The sequence below is a fragment of the Lygodium microphyllum genome, chromosome 14 (assembly GCF_053477565.2).
Source record: "Lygodium microphyllum isolate KBCC chromosome 14, Lygodium_microphyllum_v1.1.10, whole genome shotgun sequence".
NCBI classification, from domain to species: Eukaryota; Viridiplantae; Streptophyta; class Polypodiopsida; order Schizaeales; family Lygodiaceae; genus Lygodium; species Lygodium microphyllum.
Genome location: NC_141148.1, coordinates 144935552 through 144958935, shown reverse-complemented (window position 1 = coordinate 144958935; position 23384 = coordinate 144935552). Strand labels below are relative to the sequence as shown.

The following is a 23384-nucleotide window of genomic DNA, read 5'->3' as shown; positions in this document are numbered from 1 at the left end:
ATCCACGGGTGGGGAAAGTCATCTGCGTCCGTGATGTAGTCTTCCATGAAGACAATATGCATAGGTAGCTTGAGAAAGTGGTTGAGATGCGCAGGGTTATGTTTCAGGAGGAGCCCCCTTCTCCTGCATAGCCAGCTAGAAAACTTGCGCTATCAGTCGATGCTCATGGCCAAGATATTGGATAGGTAGCACAACTTGCCTTGAGGCATTCTACTGGAGATAGATGACCTCCTAACCATTATACGACCTCTATGGATTATGTCTTGGTCACAGATGCAGGAGTGCTTCTCACTTATGATGAGGCTATGTTGCGTAGGGGTGACTGTCACTCTCTTGGAAGAGGGCTATGCACTTTGAGATTGACTTATTGCATAAGAATTATACGTGGGACTTAGTTTCATTGCCTAGTGGCAAGAAGGCTTTGCCTTGTAAGTGGGTGTACAAGTTGAAAAGTACCCCTAGCCACCCCAAGCCGGCATACAAGGATAGATTGATTGCTAAGGGTTTTAAGTAGAAACATGGTGTTGACTTTGATGAAGTCTTTTCTCCTGTGGTCAAGATGACTACCTTATGCTTAGTCTTGGCTTTGGTTGCCCATCTTAACTTAGATCTTTATCAATTGGATGTCAATACAGCTTTCTTACATGGGGACTTGTGTGATGAGATATACATGGAGAAACCTAAGGGTTTTGTAGAGCCTGGTAAGGAACACCTAGTGTGCAGACTGAGGAAGAGTCTTTATGATCTAAAGCAAGCACCTGGGGAATGGTACCACAAGTTTGATGCTTTATGCAATCACAAGGCTACAGTCATAGTGCTATGGATCCGTGCTTGTACACAAAGAAAGCCCATTATGGTTCATTATTGATTTTGGTACTCTATGTGGATGACATGCTTTTGGTAGGGAAAGCTCATGATGATGAGCTAGATGCTCTTAAGGCTCAACTCAAAAAGAGCTTTGAGATGAAAGATCTGGGACATGTTCATTATTGATTTTGGTACTCTATGTGGATGGCATGCTTTTGGTACGGAAAGCTCATGATGATGAGCTAGATACTCTTAAGGCTCAAGTCGAAAAGAGCTTTGAGATGAAAGATCTGGGGCATGCCTCTCATATACTTGGTATGTGCATTACACGTAACAGGTCTCAGGGACTACTCTATTTGTCACATAGAAGGAGTATATCCATAAAGCCTTTAAGCAATTTTATATGCAGGATGTGAAGCCTATTGGCTATCCATTGCCTTCTCATATGAAGGTATCACACGCCAATTGTCCGCAAACAGATGAGAAAAAGGTTGAGATGCCCAAGATTCCCTATGCATCCGTAGTGGTGAACAGTCTTATGTATGCCATGATAGTCACCCATCCAGATATTGCTTTTGGAGTTGGTATTGTGGCGTGTTATATGGTACACTTGGCAAGAGGCATTGGGATGCCGTGAAAGGTATCATGAGGTACGTGAAGGGCACTACTCATATGTGCATTTGTTATGGTAGCCATGATACAGGAGTCGTGGCGTACATTGACTCTAACTATGCAAGACATGTAGAAAATAGGAAGTCCACTTCTAGCTATGTGTACACTTTTGCTGGAGGTGTTGTTTCATGGATGTCTAGGGTGCAGAATTTCATGGCCCTCTCCACTATAGAGAACAAGTATGTTGCAGCCACTAAGGCTTGCAAGGAGACCATCTGGTTAGGCCCTTTGGTTGCTGACCTTGGTATGACAGATGTTGTCCCTACTACATTCGGATTCCTTGAGTGCTATCCAATCAGCCAAGAATCCAGTCTTCATGCGAAGATGAAACACATTGAGGTGAGGTATCACTTCATTTGTGAGGTTGTTGAGGATAGGACTGTTGATCTTTTCAAGATCTCGACTGACCAGAATCTTGCAAACTTACTCACGAAAAGTCTCTCAGTGGAGCATTTTGCCTTCCTTAGGAAGATGATGGGAGTAGGATGAGATGGTGTCTTTCCTCATCTTGTTATACCTATGTACACTTGTAGTTTTTTTCTTCTTTTCCCTCCTCTCACTGAGGGAGATTCACATGTAAGTGGGAGGGTGTTGGGGGTAAAGGTGCCTCTACCTAGCCACCCTATTACTACACTGACAATACCCATACCTACACACTGCAGGCGGCAGACGCCCATCACTGTCACTTCATTCTTTATTCTTTCAGTGAGATTTGAATAAAGGGAAGGCTGGTCACGCATTGTGACTATTGGAGTTCTCACATTTGGACTCTCTCTCTCTCTCTCTCTCTCTCTCTCTCTCTCTCTCTCTCTCTCTCTCTCTCTCTCTCTCTCTCTCTCTCTCTCTCTCTCTCTCTCTCTCTCTCTCCCCTTCCACCATAGCTCTTGCTCCCGCTCATGCTTCCACTTCTAGGCTCATCTCCCTTCAAAGCCTACTCATAGCATTAAATAGATAGGTAAGAACTCCTACTCTTACTTTTAAGGAGTTTACCAATAGAGGCAATGGTGGAGATGTTGCATTTATAGTGAACACCAAAGCTAATGGTGACAAGAAGAAGGATGGGAAGAAGAGGCTCAAAAGGAAAGTGCCATTATTATGGAAAGAGCGATCACATTTTAAAGGAATGCAAAAAGGAAGAGAGTGATGAAAAGAATGGATAGACAATGTCTTTTTCTGAAGGCAAATACTCCATGAGCATTATTAGAGTTGAGTTAGAGTTGTTCATAGGGTTGAGGAGGTTTGTTCCTTAGCTTGTACTTCAAAGGAAAATGAATCATGGATGCTAGATAATGGAGTGTCCTATCACATAACCAGCAAGAAAGAGTGCCATAGTTTTCTAAGGCCTCTAAGATAACCTATTATTGTGATAATAATAAAAATGGCAAATGCCAAATTGAAGAAACCTATGCTCTATTTCGGTTTTGGCTCTAGTGAAATGCAACAAACATGTGAAGTTTTTATTGATGTGTGAGCAACAAAGAAAGTCATTCCCAAAATAGAGTAGCTATCAAGTGAAGACTCCTCTACAATCGGTCTATCAAGTGAATACTCCTCTAGAATTGGTGCATGCGGATATCTATGGTAAGATGAGTACTCAAGTTTTGGGAGGATCTTTTTGAATGACAACTAGTAAAAAAAAAAATGTGAATGTATTTTCTTCATGACAAGGCTAAAGCTTTTGGTAAGTTCAAGTAGTAGCATAAGCTTTTGGAGAATTATAGTGGCAAGAAGATGAAGGAATTCCATAGTGATAAAGGAACAACATTCACTTCTAGTGAGTTTGTTGACTACAAGAGAATGGCATCAAGTACCAACTCATAATAGCCTATGCACCTTAATAAAATGGTGTCATGGAGTGGCACAATCGTATTATCATGGTGATGGAACACTAAACATTGAAGAGGAAAGGATTACCAAACTTTTATTGTATTGAAGCAGTCAATGCAATAGTATACATCCTCAACCACAGCTACACTAAGGCACTGAAGGAAAAAATACCTCAAGAGGCCTCCTCTAGTAAGAAGCCATCTATTGCATATTTAGAACATTTGGATGCGAGTGTTATGTTCATATTCTCAATAAAAGGGGACCAAGTTAGAAGAGAAGAGCAAGAATTGTATCTTTCTTAGATACAACCAAGAATCTGGTGGAGAAGAAAGGGTCCTCTATGTTATCATAAGAAGAAGAAGAAACCCACCTTGTCCCCACACCAAATGCAAAAATTTCTCTAAAGATAGAGGAGGGGATCTCTCAAATGATTGAAGTTCCTCAACCACAATAACTTATTTTGGTTCTACAAGGGATGCCATGTCCCAAGTGGATAAAGTGGCTCTTTCATGAGAAAAATCCCAACTCTTATTACATTTGAGGAGGAGCCACCTATTAATGGACTTCAAAGTAGCTCTTTTATGAGAAAAATCCCAACTCTTATTACAATCGATGAGGAGCCACCTATAATGGGCTTCAAAGGAGCAAAGAAGGGCTCATGAACACATTGTTAATATGACCTTATTGGTTAAGATAATCCAATTAAAGGAGCTACAAGTTTGGTGCTATTGATGATGCAAAGTGGAAAGTTACTATAATACAATTAAAGGATCCTACAAGTTTGGTGCTAGTGATGATGCAGAGTGGAAAGTTACTATAATACAATTAAAGGATCCTCCAAGTTTGGTGCTATTGATGACACAAAGTGGAAAGCTACATAATACAATTAGCATATGTCAACATCAAAACTTGGACCTTGGTTGATCCACTAGAATATAGGAAAGTAATTAGTATAAAATGGATTTAGAAGACCGAGTATAGATCAAACGGATAATTGAAAAACTACAATGTCAAATTTGTCGCATAAGGCTACTCTCACAAAAAGAAGGCTTTGACCTTTAGGAAACCTACAACTAGGATGACCACTATTTGTGTGGTGCTAACCTTGGCTACTCGTAATAACTGGCAAGTTTTTCGAATGGATGTGAAATCTACATATTTTAATTAGACACCTCAAGGAGGAGGCATATGTGGCTCAACCACTAGGGTTTGAGGTGCTTGATTAAGTAAATAAGGCCTACAAGCTTGGAAAGGCATTGTATGTGTTGAAATAGGGCCTAAGAGCATGGTATCAAAGGATAGATTGATTTTTCACAAGAATTAAGTTTACTAGAAGTGGTTTTGATGCTAACTTGTATGTGTTTAGGCAGGATAGCAACTATGCAATCATTGTTTTTTGTATGTAGATGGATTGATCAATCATAGGACACCATGAGCATATGCTTCTGAGGACTAGGGAGATGCTAATTTCTAAATTTGGTATGTTGGGGGGATTTTGAAGGCATTTAGGATGATCGAGTGTAAGCTAGTAGCTTAATCAATGGAAGTAAATGTAAAACTCTCATGCAGATACATCATCACATGTGAACATCGGTCAATATTGGAAGCTTGTGGAAAGTCTTATATTTCTATGCAACATTAGGCCCATATCTTAGTTATGTAGTTGGAGTTGTAAAGCAAGTTCTCAAATGAGCCCTGAGAGAACCATTGGAGAGCAGGGATGCTGATGCCAAAATACTTGAAATGTTCTTCATATTGGGCAAGACCTTATTTAGACATTATGATATTGCTTCTCACTTGGATATCGCTTCTCACTTTGGATCAAGAGTTTTCTCTTAGGTTAAGGAACGCATATTGGCATTATCTTCGACACAGGCCAAACATAAGGCAACATGCTTCGTTGCTTGTAAAATTGTTCGGTGAAGAAGGATTTTGGAAGACATGGGAGTTTTAGTCAAAGAGGCAACTATCATGAAGTGTGACAATCATAAATGCACGGTGATTATAAAGAACCTATGTTTCGTGCTTGCAAAAAGCTTCTAGGGATTTAGTATCTTTATGTGTAAGAGCTCATTGAGGATAAAGTTGTGGAGATGGAATATTGTTCTACAGAGAACAATTTAACTGTCATATATACCAATGCTCATCAGAGTTGCATGGTGATTTTTAAGATCCTTGTGTTTTGTGCTTGGAAAAATCATATTAAGATTTGATATCATTATGTGTAGGAGATAATTGAGGATGGAGTTGTGAAGATAAAATATCATTCTATAGAGGACAAATGTGTTGATGTATATACCAAAGCTCTCAGGAGTGATTACCCATCTTAGCAGCTTCATCGACTTGGCATTGGAACAAAATACTAGTTTACTTCTAATTGGACATTGAGGGGGTGTGTTGGAAGTCATACAAATGCCCACCTCTCATTCACTTGCCTATGCTTCAAATGCCAAGTATGACCCCCAAAAAATAAGGAGAAGACATGATGGGCAATGGATGTCAATAGTGCTTCAAGCTTACACACCAGAAGGGGTCTAACCTTGAAGATTAGTTGGTTATGAGATGGCCTATGTGGACTTGATTGTTTACATTGGAAAGGGTCTAACCTTAACGATTGGATAGTTATTAGATGGCTCATGTGGACTTGACTATTGGTTCAACTGGGAAAGAGTTAATGAAGGTAGTGGTATATATTGAGTGACAATTTATGGGTTTTAGGAAATATTCATTGGAATATTCTCGAGTGGTGGCTAGTGCATTAGATGGACCATGTGGATGATGAGTCAAGGTGAACCACATGAGTGGTGAGTCAAGGGGAATTGTGTTGGAGGATATTTGACATTCTACTTTAACGGTGAATATTTAATATCCTACATGCGTAGTCAACACTACTCCCCAACAATCTCATTCACCTACCTACCTCTTCCTACTTTAACAATGAATATTTAATATCTTACATGCATAGTCAACACTACACCCCAACAAACTCATCCATCCACCTCCCTTTTCCATCTTTCACTTTATGGATCCTCCTTTATAAATCTTCCTTTTCCTCACTTACCATCTACTTGATGGGTCCACCTACCATCCTCTTTATGGATCTACCTTTTTCTCACCTACTATGTTAACATCTTTATGATGCACTTGTGTATATTAATACAACCTAGCTATTGAGGCTATTAAGGACATAGTGAGATACCTTCTACACTCATTGTCCTTCATCCAACATTTGCCCATATCACTATTGAAGCTTGTAGGAGTGCACAAGTGGACAAAGCCTTCACCTACTATCAATCATATCAGTTTGGCAACATATAAACTTTTTAAATTCTCCCCTATTACCTATTGTATTTGTGTTCACAATTATCTTTTGCTATGCTGCATTTTCTTACAACACCTTGAAACCCCACTTAGCATAGTTATCTTTGCCACAATGTACAACCAAAGTAGCAACCAAGCTAACCCTCCTTCCATCATCTCTCCCATCTTGCTTGTTTTCTCTTAATTCACAAGGAAGCTTTTGCATATTAAAGTGGCATATGTTGAGGCTTGCAACTGCATGTGTTTGACTACTGCTTATGATAGGTGATTGTGGTGTGGGATGATATTGCAGCATGAGAAACCCAACTCAAACTCATCCTTATCCATCATCAAGTTGCTCATGATGTTTCTCTTTGGTGATAAAGGTAAACTATTGTAGTTTTAGAGATTAACAATCCTAACTCAAATGCAACAAATGCTTTTTATATCTGCTAGCATTTACTTATTTTGATGTCATAAGGGTTTGATGCAAGCTTTTGAGAGGCATGTGTCTTGAACTATTTATGGCATTAGCAAAAATAATCTAGATCCATGTGCTTTTCATAGCAAGAAGTAAGGTGCAATAGATGAAGGACTACGTAGCATGACAAAACTTCACAGATGAATGAGTTTATGTTGAGTTGGTACTCATGGGACGGAAAACAAAATCCCTTTCTTTTCTTTTAGGGAGTTGATTCATGTTGGTACCTTGCAAACTTTGGTTTCACATAAACACGACAAGATGGATCCTAGTTCTATGGAATATCACATAAGGGCAAGCAAAGCCAACAGGTTGGGAGTGTGCTCAAGTAGACATGCCTTGCATTGACTAGGGACTTTTGTGAAGAACAAGCTAACAACGTAGAGAAAATTCGCACCAATAGGCAAGTGTGAGGCACTTTTCACACTCTGTTTGTAATGCATGTGTATTATTGACTCGACCAATGTGCTTTGCCTGGATATGTGGCGATAAGATGCAAACTAACTATTGGATGCAAGATTAGGTTGTATGGGGATAGTTGAATCACGATGTTTGTGGGGAGTTATTTGAAGGAATGGCTTTCACAATGGGCAGATGGCACTGCACATGGAAATTAACACTGTGCAATGTGAAGAGGTTCGGGAAATTGTATGTGTTAGGGTAAATCTAGTGGGGGGGTTGCATCTAAAGCAAAAAGGAGTACAAAAGGTTGCTATTTAAGGGGGGTGGGGGGATCTCCTTAAGTGGTGACCCTCATGACATGTGGATTGGGGGAGGCCTATGGTTTTTGGTTTTTCTTTTCTTTGGCGGACCTGATCGTGTTTGTGGGCCTTGGTTGATGCAACAGTATTTTTGACACAAAATCCATCTAATCGAGGGTCGTTTTGCCCCAACGATGCCAAGCACTAAAGCGTTTCAATTCTGCAAATCAAGGAGCTGCCTATACCCAAGCGCAATAAACAGGTACACAAGTCCTTGGCCAATATCTCAGTCTTTAGCATATGGTGTTTTTGCTTGTACCAGATCAGCAGACTTAAAAAAGCAGCCATAGCCTGCGTTCCCTTTCTAAGGGAACTCCCGTGATAATGTAGTCCTTAACCTGCGTGTTGGATGTTTTTGGCATTAGAATATCCAGCATCATCATGTTCAGCTAGTTTGGGGACAGGGATGATCAGGAGCCATATGCGTTTATGCAGCAAAATTGTACCCTCACATGTCAGAAAACAAAATTCTTTGTTAGTTGGGATATTTGGGGATGATGATCAAGTGCTTGATGTAGCAAGGTTTTGCTACAGAAACGCTACATGGAAGATTGAGATCTCCAGTTGGAGCTGAAAAGTGCTGTCTGTGGGGCAGATTGCTGCATGTTTCTAAGTCTCCTAGTATGTGTGGCGGACTGGTCTGTTTCATGTTGGTTATGTTGCATTAGTATGTCTAGGTGAGCATCATTATTGTGCGGTCCTTAGAGTGCATTACCTTAGATTGAGATAATGTTGTGGCTATAAGTGCATGCTTTGCATAATTCTTAGTGCAATCCTCCATTTGAACTCGAGAAAAAATCCAAGAAAACGGAGGTCCAAGCTGGAATGTTTCTACAAACAGCAATCGGCTTCTATTGGATGTGAGAAGCACAAATAGGGACGTCTTTGCCCTTTGACACATAAAAAACTGAAGAGTGCAATCCTCTCACTCACTCACTCACTTATTCACTATCAATTGACAATTATTTGAGGCAAAAAAAGAACTTGCTAGTGGCAGGAAATGCCGTTCTATGCTGCCAAAAAAAAAGAAAGATTACAAGCATGAGAATGGGAGCCCTTGATAGAAAATCAATGGGACTAAAGTGGATCTAGATGTGACAGTGAATTAGCCATTGTTTGCTTAGACTCTTGATTGTTCTTCTCATTGTTTGAGGGTGAAAAAAATGGCTTTTGGTTTTTTGGGCAATTGATGGATCTTTTATAGTAGCCATGGGTTTTCTTTCTCTTTGTGTGGATTTTGGAACATGATAAGGTATCCTTGTCTTCTTTTAGGTTGGGAGCAAAATTTGATGGAAACATATGCATAAAGAAAGATGAAGAGTATGGGAACACAAAGATGGTAGTGACAAATGAATGGCTTGGGTTGGAACCCTAGATGTGGAAAATAGTGAATGATGAATGAAGTATGTATACTCTTGATATCTATAAATAGATAGAGAGTATCTATAGCTAGATAGAGAGAATGATATACGTTGACTCATAATCATGAAGGATAAAAATATGGCTGACCTAGTCTAAATATAGGAGACATATGGCATGTGGCACAAGTGGCTTGATGCTATGTAAAGTTGACATTGCCCAACACAATATTTAGATATCGACCTGGACACTAATTCTCAATGCGCCCTCTCAGTGACATATCAGGGAAGAAGACAAGAGGGGCACATGAATATGTAGAATGATACAAGGGGCAAAACATGGGTTTCTCCTTTGATCAAAGAAATAGTACCATCTCAGAGGTGTTGCCCCAACTTTTTACAAAAGATCTCCGAGATTATTGATGGGTAATGCCTTGGTAAACATTGTTCTGCAAAAGCAACAAACTCTTGTTGAAGAATTGCTAACTTGATTTGCTCATGAACAAGTCGGTGATGAATTTTCATATATTTGCTTGACTAGGTTTTGAGCTAGGGCAATGATGCTTTCACTATTCTAGAGTACTATGGTAGGATGATCTCAAAGTACCCTAAATTGTGAAGAAGCTGGTAAAGATATAAGATATGAAGGACAACATTGTAGTAAACCATGTACTCCACCTCTATTGAAGATCCTACAATGGTAGGTTGTTTCTGATTGGACCAACAAATGAATCTAGAATCGAGAGAATCATTAGCCTCCATTTGATCACCTATTGTCAACGTCATCGACTCAATTTGAATTTGAATATCCTTTTAGATCGATGCTTGCTACCATATTTCGGGTATCAATATGTGAGATGACCGTGGGAAGGAAGCCACCCCATCCAAGGGTAGAAGAAGAAGGTAAAAAGCCTCTGCCAGGGTGTGTGAAGGATTGAGCAGTGGGTGGGGACTCCCTTTGAAACTGGAGGAATAGGAGCCCCCTTTGAAGTCGCAGTAGATATAGATGCCCCCTCGAAGGGCAAAGAAAGATCATCCTTCTCTGAATCCCCCTTTGAGGTAGATAAGAAATCCAAAAACTCATGGATCACGAACTCCGAAATGTCCGAGGATGAAGGAAGTGCTGCTGGTTGTGCCGAAGAAGGTATCTGGGGTAGTGAAAAACTCCTAGAGGTGGCCTCTCGAACTTGAGTAGGCGAGGGTGAAGGGTGGGGCTCAGACTGAGCAATGGGTGGGCAACAATCGTTGCTTCTCAATGGAGCGGACCGGGAAGCCGAAGAAGAGAAAGGAGTCAAGAAACCATTGTCTCTCGCAAAGAAGCGGACCGACGAGGAGACGGTATTAAACAATCATTGCCTCTTGATGAAGTGGACTATAGAACCGCGGGCCGTGGTAGCCACTGTACGCGAAAATAGGTGGGAGAAGATTGCTGCTGGCATTGCCACGATCTCTAGGAGATCGTAGCGCCAATTGATTCTCCATGTGCTCAAAAGGACTTAGTGCATATCGGATGCGTCTTATTGCCTTGAGCATAGTACTTTGATAGCCGATACAGAATGATTTTTGTGGCCTAGAAAGGAGAGGTAGCAAAGGTGGTGTTGGGTGGGAGACATATATACACCCGGGGGGGGGGGGTGAGGAGCAAAGGTTGAAGTCGGCAAGCATCGGCTATGTGTTTAGTGATGCCACAATAGTAGGTGGATGTCACACTCCGGCATTGCTCTGCCCTTGAGCACACTGTACACTCTTACATTCATTTACAGCATTCATTCACTTTGGAGTTGTGTTGTCTCTCTCTCTTCTTCTGTTTGTGTTTGAGTTTGTGTGTTTGAGTTTTGAGTTTTGCGTTTAGGGTTTGAGTTTGAGTTTTGCATTTAGGATTTGAGTTTTGCTCTCTGTGTCTGCATCTGTCTCTTTGTGTTTTTGTCATGGTCGTACACTCTGTGTATCCTCAGTGTAAACCCTAGCAGTTTTTTTCACACTCGCCTCATTGTCCATGTTGGAAGTGTTCCTTTGAGTATGCTAGATGGCGAAACTAAGTACTTAGATGGTGTGCTGCATGTATCAAATATTACAAAAAACTTGGTTTTTGTTGGTCAAATGGTGTAATAGGGATTGCAAGTTCGGTTCACATCTGATGGTTGCTATGTAGAAGATCGAAAAAATGATTGTGGATTGATTGCAAAAGAGAAACATGCTAGCAAATTGTTTATTGTTGATGTAAGCCTGCTTGAAATGGATGCTGCTATGTTTGCATAAGGTTCAGGTGTTGTGGCATGGAGCATTTTCATTCCTTTAAGAGACATATGCACCAAACAAGAATGCCAAAGGGATACATGGGGAATAGAACCCACAGACAAAACATGATTCAATGTAGCTCCAGATACAAGTAAGGGATAGAGGCTGCTAGACTTGGCACCTCTTGCAAGTACAAGCCTGCCACGAGTGATCTTTCATGCAGCGTCTTGCTTGAGTTTAGAGTCGATGGGATGCATACAGTATATGAAGCATGCTAATTTGAAAAACAAGTCATGCGTTTTCACATGAAAAGCATGTATGTAAGAAGCTACTTGAATTGATACATTTTGCTATGTGAAGTCCTACAAAGACTGTAACTTTGGGTGAATACAAGTACTATGTTTCCTTCATTGATGATCATACTCGCAAATTATAGGTTTGCTTTATGTGTGAGAAAAGTGAGGTGTTCACTCATTGTAAAAGCTTTAAGACTTTGGTTGGGAAGGAGATAGGGTTGCATATTAAATGCTTAAGGTTGGATGGAGGGGGAGAATATCTCTCCAATGAGTTTCTAATTTTTTGCGGAAAAATGGTATATAACGACAATATAATATAGATATATCCCGCAACAAAATGGAGTTGCCGAGTGAAAAAACAAGCATATTGCTAAGGTGGCTCATGCATTGATGTCAGAAAGAAACTTGCCTTATTACTATTGGGTTGAAGTAGTTGCTATTGCTGTATACATTATGAACAGAACACCCATTGCTGTTGTAAATGGTATGACATTTGAAGATAAGTTTATGGGTAGAAAACTAAATCTATTTCATGTGAAAGTATTTGGATATATTGCTTATGTCCATATTCCTGATGAGTTGCGCAATAAATTTGATCCCAAAGCAAAGAAATGTGTATTTGTGGGATATTCTCTTAAATAGAAGAGATATAGATATTGTAACCCTCTTACATGTGAGCTGAGAGTTAGCAGGGATGTTTTTGATGAAATGAGTAGTTGGTATAGGAATGTGCAGAATGCACTTGGGTTTGATAAGCGTGAGAGTGTGGTTGCATAGAAAACAGATCAGCTGTCATAGATATTGAGTGGATCACAAGAGTTTCCTAGTCATGGTTTTGTTGATAGACTTGGGAGTGGCAAATTGAGGTCATAGGTTACTCCACGAAGTAGATCACATATGTTAAGAAAATACAAAGAGAAAGTTGGGGACTTATCTTTTATGACAGATGCATCATGAGGTTTCTCTTATATTGATACTAATTTAGATGGTTTTGAGCAGAGCTTTGATGAGGAGATTGGGATTCCATCTATTAAAACACTTGGTGTGTGGAAGGCACAAGGATGCTAAAGCACGTAGTAGCGATCTAGGTCCACGCCGCAAGTCAAGTAGAGTAATAAAGCTAACACAATGATGGACATATGATAGCTATGTAGCTCAACACTATGCATACATAGCTCAGGTTGTGCAGGATGTGGAATCCACTTGTTTTGAGGATGCAGTGGGCAATGAGTATTGGAATTGTACCATGGATGAAGGAATGGCTGTACTTATGGATAATGATACGTGGGAGTTGGTGCCTTTACCTGAAGGCAAGAAAGCTATTGGGTGCAAATGGGTTTACAAGGTCAAGCACAAGTCAGATGGATTCGTTGATTGTTATAAGGCAAGACTAGTTACCAAAGGGTATATATAAACTCATGGTATTAATTATGAGGAGACTTTTGCTCTAGTGGCCAAAATGGCCACTATAAGGCCTGTCATAGTAGTGGGTGCATTAAAGTTTTGGATCATGTGTCAAATGGATGTAAAGAATGCCTTCTTGCAGAGGGAGTTGCAAGAGGAAGTTTATGTGGAGCAGCCACTTGGTTATGTAGATGAGAGTGTTCTAGATTATGTGTATAGGCTTTGTAAGGCCTTGTATGGGCTGAAGCAAGTACCCAAGGCATGGTATGATAGGATTGCAGAATGCCTTTTCAGTATTGAATTTTGTAGAGCACAGGCTGATCACTCACTCTGTGTCAATGAGAGTGATGTAGGTATTGTGGTTAGTACTATATATATGGATGATTTGATCATTGTGAGTGATAGTGAGACAGAGATTGACCATGTGAAGGGTCTTCTCAAGACTCAATTTGAGATGAAGATGAAGGATTTGTGAGAGTTATTTTCTTGGCATAGAGATAATTAGGACTCCACAGGGTATATGGTTGTTACGGAGACAATATGTGTTGGATATGTTAAAGAAGTATGGTATGGCTAATTGCAAGCCTAATTCTATACCTTTGTATATCAATGCTAAGCTTAGTGCACATGAGGGTGACTTGATTGAGGATATCACTATGTATCAAAAGTTTGTGGGTAGTTTTATCTATTTGATGATCGCTAGGCTAGACCTAAACTACACAGTTGGCTTGGAGAGTGAGTTTATGCACCTTCCACGGAAGCCACATTTGGACGTAGTGAGGCGCACATTGTGCTATGTCAAATCCGCATTGGACTATGCTTTATTCTATGGTGCAGGTGTACCATTGGACTTGCATGGTTACGTGGATGTAGATTGGCTGGTAGTATTTTAGACAGGAGATCTACTAGTGGTTTTATGTTTTCCTTTGGGAGTGCTATTGTTACTTGGAGCAACAAGAAACAACCGACAGTTTTCTTGTCTAGTATAGAGACAAAGTATAGAGGTGTTGTAATTGCAGCATGTGAGGTAGCTTGATTACACAAGCTACTTGGTGATTTGGGGATTGTGGGTGGACAAGAAGGTTATCATCTATTGTGATAACCTTAGTAGTATTCAATTGGCTAGGAACCCAATGTATCATGCATGGATCAAACACACAAAGGTCCATTATCATTTCATTCGGGAGTGGGTTTTGGTAGGTGATATTGACTTGGTTTATGTTAACATAGAGGATCAAGGTATTGACATTTTCGTTGAGCTAAGAAATGTATTCCATGCTGATTAGCCACTTAAACAGCCCCAAAACAAGCTTAATTTAATGAAAACCCTAAAATGGAAAGCGGTTCAAGAGAGTTCAATGAAACCCTAATTTGGGAGGGTCCATCCTCATCTATAAATAGACAGGTTGTCCCCATTTAGTCTCAATCTCTTCTGTGCAGGTTCTCACTCTTTAGTGGAGCTTTCAGCCATTAGTTTTCTAACATGTGGTTGTCTAGCCTGCGACTGTTGCCATCACCTCATTTTATTGCTGCATTTTACTGCAGCATTCTACTACGGCGTTTTATTGCGACGTTCTATTGTTATGTTTTGCTGCTTCGCCCACATCATTAGGCATCATCCTTTGTAGTCGCCTCAGTCTCCTCACGCTCTAGTAATCAACATTTGGTGTTTCTCTCACTCCGTCACTCCTACTGGTAGTCACAACACTTCGGATTTATCTCCGGTGGACGTCACTCTCCAACACACTACTCTGCCCTTAGGCACACTGTATACTCTTACATTCATTTACAACATTCATTCACTTTAGACTTGTGTTCTTTCTATCTCTTCTTTTGTTTGTGTTTTAGTTTCTGTGTTTGAGTTTTGCTTTCTGTATTTTTGTTTGTCTTGTTGTGCTTCTGTTGTAGTTGTACATTGTGTGTTTCCTCAGTGCAAACCCTAGCAGTGCCTCCACAGTCTTTTTCACAATTTTCACTAAGGCCTTGGGAGCTAAGAAGCTTCAACGCTTCAGAACTATGCTTGGAGTTCACGAGCTCATGTTGAGCTCGAGGGGGAGTGTTGAGATGTTGAGCTCTACATGAGCTGGCATTCACTATGAGCCTTGGTGATGAGGTAGGATATTATTCACTAGTGTGTTAGGTGACCAACATGAGGATACGCCAGTGATTCTACTACTGGACATTGCGCTAGGTATCAAAGTTTGTGGGCAGCCTTATCTATTTAACGATCTCTTGGCCAGACCTTAATTACATAATTGGTTTGGAGAGTCAATTTATGTAGCTTCCATGGAAGCCACATTTGGATGCAGTGCGGCGCACATTGCGTTATGTCAAGTTTGCATTGGACTATGCCTTATTCTATAGTGCAGGTGTACCATTGGACTTGCATGGTTACATAGATGCAGATTGGGCTAGTAGTATTTCAGATAGGAGATCTATCAGTGGTTTTATGTTTTTCTTTGAGAGTATTGTTGTTACTTGGAGCAGCAAGAAACAACCAACAATTTCCTTGTCTAGTATAGAGGCAGAGTACAGAGGTGATGTAATTGCAGCATGTGAGGTAGCTTGGTTACGTAATCTACTTGGTGATTTGGGGATGTAGGTGGACAAGAAGGTTCATCTACTGTGATAACCTTAGTAACATTCAATTGGCTAGGAACCCAATGTATCATGCGAGGACCAAACACAGAGGTCCATTACCATTTTATTCGGCAGTGGGTTCTGACAGGTGATATTGACTTGGTTTATGTGAGCACAAAGGATCAAGCTACTAACATTTTCACCAAAGCCTTGGGAGCTGAGAAGCTTGAATGCTTTAAGATGGTGCTTGGAGTTCACAAAATCATGTTGAGCTCAAGGGGGAGTGTTGAGATGTCAAGCTCTACATGAGCTGGCATCCACTACGCACCTTGGTGATGTGGTAGGATGTTACTCATTGGCATGTTAGGTGATCGACATAAGGATATGCCAGTGATTCTACAGTTCGACTACACCCACGTAGTCCACCCTTGGTTTTGACACATTTATTGTGTCACCTCTTCTTTTCTTAGCGGGTTCATACTTAGTGATTACTTGTACATACGTTGTGGTACTTTTACATTAGTCTTTTATCATGTTGTAGACTTAGTTCTTTCGAGTGGAAGAGTGTCATGAGGATGTGAAAATTTGATGCTTTGCTTATGTTTAATTGACATGTGCAATTAAAAGATGCACATATGTTGCACATGTGAGGTGCAAGCTACTTTTTCACAGTTGAAGGCCAAAGGACCCTGTGAAGAAGATGGGTGTTCAAGGCAAAAGTTGTAACAAGTTACACTTTTGGTGTCAATTTGTCCCTAGGACCATTAATTGGCCATTAAGTGTCAGTGGGGTGACACTAGGGACTAGGCATTAATTAATGGATTAATGCTTGTCCAAGGGTCAATTAATGCATGGGACCACTTTGGGTTGCAAATGGCCTAGCCACTTAATTTTTGGATGGGCAAGGTCAATTTTCTGGGCATGGATTAAGGGCTGAATTAAATGGCTTGAAATTGCTGAAAATGGATTAAGAAAGCTGCCACTTGGCAAAACTTTCCTATGGAAGTGGGGGAAAGGCTAAATAGGGCTGAAGTGAGAGGGAAATCTTGTTTTTTTCATTTTGGAGCTAATGGGAAGAGGTGTTGGACTATTGCTGCCAGCTTTTGGGGCCAATTCCCAGCCATTGGAGACCATTTTGGTGATGGAGATTACATATTCTTGACCTTGGGAAGCTGAAAATTGCTGCTAATGCACTTTCTCCTGAAGATCACAATCTCTGATGCTCCTATCGTTGTTGGTGCATCCATTTGGGGCTGCTACAGCAGGGCAGCAACTGATTTTGATCAGTTCTTCGCTACAAATCTCAAAATTTTCTCTCTTTACAGCATTCTCTCATCTCCTTCAGCCTATGCCCAGCCATTCTCAGCAATTCTCAGCAATTCTCAGCCATTTGGAGGAGATTTCAGCCATTTTTGGTGGGCTGATCTGTAATTTCTGCAGTAAACCCTAATTTACAGCAGAAATTAGGGTTTAGCAGCCACCTTGGGATCCGTGCCAGAGATTGAAGGCTCAAGGGACTGAAATCAGCAGCTGATAATTGAAGATTATCTAGGGATTTCAGGAGCCAGCCCATCCCGAATTGATTTGGGGCAGCATTTGGCCAGCCAAGGGTCAAATTGGAGAAGTCCTGGGTGAATCAAGGGGCAAATGACCCAAAAGGCTTGCTGGTAATTTATGACAGCAAGAGCAATTGGTTAGCAGGAGGAGATTGAAGAATCTCAAGTTGTACTCATTCCAATTGAATGAAAGCTAAAGAAATACCGCATGGGGTGCTAGTTTTGGGGCCAACAGGGAGTCTACTGTCCAAGAATGTTATGGTAAAGTGTGTATTTCATTTTATGTGCATTTATTTATTGCTGTAATTAACTCTTAAATTAGGTTATCACCACCCATTCCAAGAAGGAAGGCTGGTGTCAAAGAGGAAGAAGAAATAAGAAAGAAGAATAAGAAGATTTCAGCCCTATCTCTCTATATACTCAAGTCTCCATTGCTTTTGTATGTGTGCTCTTGGTCTCTTCACATCTCTTCTCTTGTCTGTTTTCATGTATTGTACTAGATCACCCATGATATGAGAGAGGGTATTAGCGGATATGTCAGTTCATCTGTGGATCTTTGCATGTTAATGGGCTAGGGCACCAGGATTTTATCTTGTGTATTTAGGCAATTTATTTTTTCTGATTTGATATGTATTGGCATTTATTGCAGCGAGTCGGCTAGTGGACATGTCATATTCTTGGCATTTATTGTGCCCTATACTAGGCACTCCTCCTCCTTAGTCACTTGCATCATTTGTCATTCACCTTCTTAGGTTCTAGTGGAGAGAGGGAGTTGGTGTTGGTGCCTTGACAGCTAGTGACTGACGTTGGATATGTACTGTTGAATATCTTGGTACATGGATTCCATTTCCTGAGCATCTCTTTGCTTCTGAGTTCTTTGTGCAGTATTCTTTTCTTTTGTAGTGTTTCTCTTTCCTTTGTCTCTTGTGTTTAGTAGTCTATTCTAGTAGTTTTCCATGCTTCCATCATTGCATCCACTTTTGACAGGTTGGCCAATCTTTGATTGGTTGACTACACCATTTTTAGCCCTAGATAATAATCAGCTAGTTTGGGCATTTCTTGGCTTCCATCATTGCATCCACTTTTGACAGGTTGGCCAATCTTTGATTGGTTGACTACACCATTTTTAGCCCTAGATAATAATCAGCTAGTTTGGGCATTTCTTGGCTATATATATATATATATATATATATATATATATATATATTATAGCTAGTTCCCAGTTGGGATACATCATTAATCTTTTGTTTGCACACTGTAACTTCAGCTGCCTCCTTTGTCTCCTAGTATTGCCTTCTGTTATCAGCCTTATCCAGTGCCCTCAACGACGCCTTGGACTATGTATAGGGACTGATCAGTCCTCTTTTGTATTCAACCTTCAGCAATCTCTATGAGCTGAGACATGCTAGACACATGGTGCAAAAATCCCTGATTCCTTTGGGCAGCCCACAAATATATTTTTCCACTTGCTCATGAAGGGATACGGGGCGATAAGAAGTAATAGGCAGCAATGCATCCCAAAACTTCTTATTATATTGCTCCAAATTTTTGCATTCCTTAGCATCTAGCTTATTTCAAGCTGTCATAATGTCCACCTTGAATGTACTTGTCAACCGATTCGATGCAAACATTTGCTTGAATTGTACTCACATTGACGGTGCTCTACCTTGCATTAAAAGATTGGACCACCATTGCAACGCATTTCTTTTAAGAAAGTGGCTGCCTTTTGAATCTTTGAGGACTTGTTGAAATTTCCCCTTGAATAGGTTGCATCAAATTGTTGAATGAAAGTCAAAGCTTTCAGCTCGTCTTTCGCACCACTGAAGGACTTAAACTTCATTGCTTTTCCATCCGCATCATAGTCTTTTGCTGCCCCCTTTGGGGGTCAAGTTATTGTACATTGGCTGTTGCAAAAAGGGTGCTTTCGCTGAATTTACGTCAAAACCGACACCAAATGGAGCATTTGCATGACCAACACTTGTTCCTTGAGCCCCATAAGCGTTTAGGGGCGTAGATGCATTACCAAACATGCTACTTTGTGCCCTAGGCATCAAACCAATGCTGCCATACATAGGGTTTGCACATTTCCAGGCATACCCAAATACATTGGGCCTTGCACACCATGCATTGGTTGTTGTATACCATAGGGGTTTGTGCCATACATGCCTGTATGCGGTCCTTGTCCAACCATAGTATGGAAAATTGTGTTTCCACCAAAGTATCCTAGCTACCCCATCATAGCATGCATGGCCGATTGTCCAAAATCCATTGGATTGGCACTTCCATGATGGCCTTGCATTTGCATTCCTTGCCCTGTAGGTACCAATTGTTTTGTTTCATTAGTATCTTTGGGAGACTCAAATGAAGGCTTTGGCATTACCTTCGGTGCACCTTGTTGTCCCGAAGGTATAGAAGATGTCTTTTTCTTCTTGCGTTTGCTGTCCTTCTTTGGAGCATTCAAGAATTGGGTAAATTGAGGATCTCTTGCCAATTCAGTAAAGAGATTTGCTGCTGTCCTCATTTGATTCTTAAATTGGTCATCAAATTCCTCTTCACTTTGCTGGTCATCAGCCTCATTATGTCTTGAAGGCCCTGCATCTTGCCCAACAACAACACTTTCAGCTTGTTGTCCATGGTTTGAGCCTTGTCTAAGATCATGCATTGTATTTTCTTCATTTCCATGTGAATGTTCATACTGAGAGGCATCATCACTGCTTTGATTGCATCTCACTGTATGAAGACGTATTGTTGTAATTTCTCAGCTGAGAACAAAAATTAGCACTAGCACAAAGCTTTGGCTTGCAATCTAGTGTCTCAGGCCCACCAAATCAAGGGATTGAGTGGTGTCCCAACAATGGAACCATGAAACCAACCTTTCTTCTTGGAGAGGGTGGTAATTCTCTGATTAAGTACTTAATTGCCGTAATTAGCAAATAAACATAAATTCAAATACACAATTTACCTTAATAATGTTGGACAATAGACACTTGGTTGTCCCAAAACTAGTGCCCCTTTCCGTAATTCTTTAACTTTAATTGCTAAAGGATTGAGGACAAGTTGAGATTCCACAATCTCCTTTACTGATCCAAAAAGCCCCTTGTTGTATATACAATCAATAAGTAATTTGGGCAAATTACCCCTTGATTTTCACCCAAGAATTGTACAAATGGAACCACCAACTAGCCAAATGTTGCCCCAATTCACAATGGATGGCATGGCATCTGAAATTCTTGTCAATTCTACGAATTTAAGGTGTGGATTTTAGTGTACAATGCCTTCTCTTGTTGGAATAGGTCCCAAAGTGGTTGTTAAACCCTAATCTTTGCAAAAATTTAGGATTTACAGCAGAGATCTCTAAGCTGTCCATCAAATTTGGCTAAGATTTACTCAAAATGGTTGAGAAATGCTGAGATCTCTTTAGAATGGGTTGGAGAAGGTGAAAGAAAGCCAAGATGAGAGAGAAATTTGATTTTCTTTGTGAGAAAACCCTAAATTTTGCTTGTTGCTTGCTCTAGCTTGCATTTAATGCAGTCACCCACTGCAACCACCTCCAAAATGCTGTCACCTGATCAATAATGTTGTTGCTAGCCCTTGGAAGGTGATTCCTTGCTGTCCCCTTCTTGCTAAGGCCCCCAGATTGATGTCTTCTGCAGGAAATTGTTGTTCTCTGACCAAAAAATGGACCTATATATATATATGTGTGTGTGTGTGTGTGTGTGTGTGTGTGTGTGCGCGTGTGTGTGTGCGTGCGCCAAGCCACGTGGAATAAATTTCCCTATGCCTCAATTGGTATAAATGGTTTGCGTATCCTTAGCTAATTTACAAAATAAAAAATCTGGTTTAGCCTTCGGGGTTGTAATATGGAAATTGAGTATTCATCGTGCATGGGAATACCTGAGATTTCGAATCGCTTTCCCAATTCCACGAAGTTTTTTTCCGGGAGTTAAGACCCTGATTAGAGACGAGGCCATTTTACAGGTACCGTCTAGGTTTCACATTTTGGGGCATTTATTATTTATATTATAATTTAAGCTACCATATATTGCCTGTATCGGAAACAAGAATATATGCCCTTAATGGCGTATATATATATATATATATATATATATATATATATATATATATATATATATATATATATATATATATATATATATATATATATATATATCTCCTGAGTTGTAAAATTAATTGAATGACTGAGACCCAACCCCCAAAAATGTTTTCTCAATCTGCATGGGCATTTTTGTCAAGTGGCAGCCTTCTAAATCCATTTGTTAACATTGTCCAACCATTTAATTTCTCAAATTACATGGGTATTTTTGCCAAGTGACAGTCTTCTAAACCCATTTTTTAGCATTATCTAGCAATTTAGTTAATTTTCAAGATTAAATAATCTTGAAAATTAATTCTAGCCCTTTTTGATCCTACCCAAAATTAAATACGCCCATCCATAACTAAATTGACTAGGCCATTTGCAACCTGGAGTGGCCTTCAACCTCTTTGATCCTTAGATCGGCATTAATTAATTAATGCTAGTCCCTAGTGTCACCATTGACACTTGTTAGCCAAATAATCGTCCTAGGGTCAAAGTTGACACCAACTAGTTCCCAAAGTCTAGCTGGTATAACTTATCACAACTTTTGCCTTTGACACCTATTGCTGTTAGCAGTCATGTTTGTCATGCCTTGTCATCTCCTGCCTGTGAGCCTCAGTCTGAGTCAGACGAGGACATTAGGAGCTCTGACATGTCTGTCATGTGTTATGATGGGGGAGGCTAGTCACTCTCGACTGGCTGTCTTAGGTTGTGTATTTCTTTTTGGCCTCTTTTAGTGGGCAGCCACTGGCTGCCCGGCCACTTTTTGGTCACTGTTGTGGGGCGCCCATTTTAGGGCATTTTTAGGGTTTGCGCCCATTTTAGGGTTAGGGTTAGGGTTTGTCCTTTGCCTATTTATAGGCAGCCCCCCTCCCCACTTGATCACTTGTCTTCTTGCAGATTCCGACACTCCTTCTCCCCCGTGGTGGTGCTGCCATCATCATCAGCCTGATCTGGTGCCCTCACTGACGCTGTGGGCTGCGTGCAGGGACTGATCAGTCCATTTCAGTGTATTCAGCATTCATTTCAGTCAGTGCAGATTTCTCTTCCTTATTTCCTGCTTTCTCTCTCTCTCTCCCTCCGTGTTCGTATCCCCTCTTCCGCAGCGCACTCTCACATGGTATCAGAGCCGAAGGAGAGTACACGGAGCTGAGTTTTACGCGGGAGAACACCCACAACTTTGCGTTTGCTGGTCAAGACGTCTCCAACAGCTGAGGTGTCACCTTCTGCACCATCTCCTTGATCAAGGCGGCCTGTTTTGGTGTCACATATTTGCGTTTGCTGCTGGCGCCTTCTCCAGTGGCTGCCACGTCATCACCCACCTCTTCCTGCTTGCGTTTTCAGCCTGGGCGGCCCTCCTCCAGCTGGGCGACACTCCTTCAACCTTTGCGCCTTGCTGTTCTGGCTGTTGTTCCATCTTCAGGCGGCTCTTTTCCTGCTGGCGACCTATTCCCAGGCTGCGTTTTGAGGCAGGAGGCTGTTTTTCTGTGGTGATTGCATCGTTAGCATTTGCGTTTGACATCGTCCTTGCGTTCTGTGCAAGGCGGCCAGCTCAGGAGCTTCTGGTGTTTGTGTTTCGGCACCGGCAACCTTCCCTTGTTGTGTTTTGGTGTTTGCAGATATCGAAGATGTCTTCTCATCAGTTTACGGGCTTTGATGACTCAGATGACGAGCTTTTGTCTCGACATTCATCTGAACGGAGGCGTGATTTCTATCACGAGGACCGTCGTCCGGAGTCTATTCCTCTTTCCCGTCCCCCTTCTATTCATGTATCTCGGCAAGCCCCTTCCAGTGGGCCGAAGATGCAGCCTTTGGTACCCCCTGTACAGGTACCCGTACTTCCTCAGCTGCCCAAAGAGGACCAGTTGGATGGCTCCAACTTTTCTCTGTGGTCCTGCAAGGTGGAGTGTATCTTGGACTCCTTCGATCTTTGGGAGCTTGTTTTTGTTCCTATTCCCCGGCCTCAGGTGGATCCCGCAGATGGGACATCTACGGATCGTGCAGCCTT

At 41.0% G+C, this 23384-nt stretch overlaps 1 protein-coding gene across 1 annotated transcript in view; it reads left to right on the top strand.

Annotated features, from left to right (window-relative positions):
- The first annotated feature begins 7825 nt into the window (after positions 1-7825).
- LOC148026200 (uncharacterized) overlaps positions 7826-23384 on the top strand; it is a 119246-nt gene continuing 103687 nt past the window's right edge. Inside the window, exon 1 of the mRNA XM_087693479.1 lies at positions 7826-8050. The gene's annotated coding sequence lies outside the window, so the exon portion shown is untranslated. The remainder of the gene's footprint in view (positions 8051-23384) is intronic.